Below are 1,133 nucleotides of genomic sequence, written 5' to 3' on the forward strand. Positions count from 1 at the left end.
TAGGAATTGTAATACTTATGAATACTCCTAATTTATATTTGGTTTCTGTTGTATAGTTATTAACTTATAGGCAATAGACATGGCTTCAATGATTGTGGCTGAACTGAATTAGTCAATATACTCTGTCAGAAGATACTGAACATTTTTTGTTACTTTTTTGTTGTTGTTGTTTTCTGCTTACTGATCAAATAACTGGATGGGTGTTCACCTACCTAATACTTTCCATTGCATGATGCTCTTATTTGTCATTAGGAATATGCATAAAAATCGTCAATGAAGCTTTCAAAATTGTAAATTCCTGCCTCAAGCCCTAAAGTTTATGATACACTACGTGGGGTGGAGACAGAGGTTAAATGGGATGTGATTCCATGAATATGGGTAGATATGAACCATCAATCACACTTTGAAGCACTTAAATACAGTAAAGGATGTGCCCTAATGAAGTGAAGAACAGGGAATGCCTTTGAGGGAAAACAATGTCTTAGCACTGTTCTAAAGAGAAGGGCATCCACCCAGGAAAAGAGAGGTGAAAGAACATTCCGGACAGAGGAAGCAGCATAAGAAAAGATCTGGAGAATTAGCTTCCAATATTTGAGAATTTTAAGTAAAAAATACGTCTACGGCCATACCACCCCGAACGCGCCCGATCTCGTCTGATCTCGGAAGCTAAGCAGGGTCGGGCCTGGTTAGTACTTGGATGGGAGACCGCCTGGGAATACCGGGTGCTGTAGGCTTAAAAAAAAAAAAAAAAAAAAAATATTGGTGGGAGTGGATGGCAAGAGAGAAGGTCATGTAGGATCTTACAAAACCATGTTAAGTATTTAGATTTTATTCTTAGCACACAAGTCTGAGTTGTAAAAAAGGAATCTCACAACCAGATAAACCTCATGTCCATCACAAGCTATGAAGCTTTGGCAAGTCATGTAAATGCTCTAATCCTCAATTTTATAATCACCTAAATAGGATTCATAAAACTAACCTCTTTTGTAGTTAGAAGACAAAATGCTATTACAGATTTTTAAAAAGTGTCTATTTCAGTACATTTTAATAGCAGAAAACCATTCTCAGTCAGTTCTCAGGTCTTCTCACTTGAGCCAGCAGTAATTCCAACTGTAGCCACAATGCGGCTGAGA

At 37.6% G+C, this 1,133-nt stretch overlaps 1 non-coding gene across 1 annotated transcript; it reads left to right on the forward strand.

Moving 5' to 3' along the window:
* The first annotated feature begins 615 nt into the window (after positions 1-615).
* On the forward strand, positions 616-734 carry LOC144579399 (5S ribosomal RNA). The gene has a single exon (XR_013526833.1). It is a non-coding gene; the product is annotated as a 5S ribosomal RNA (ribosomal RNA).
* The last annotated feature ends 399 nt before the right edge of the window (positions 735-1,133 follow it).

Source organism: Callithrix jacchus, chromosome 14 (genome assembly GCF_049354715.1).
Source record: "Callithrix jacchus isolate 240 chromosome 14, calJac240_pri, whole genome shotgun sequence".
In the NCBI taxonomy this organism is placed as follows: Eukaryota; Metazoa; Chordata; class Mammalia; order Primates; family Cebidae; genus Callithrix; species Callithrix jacchus.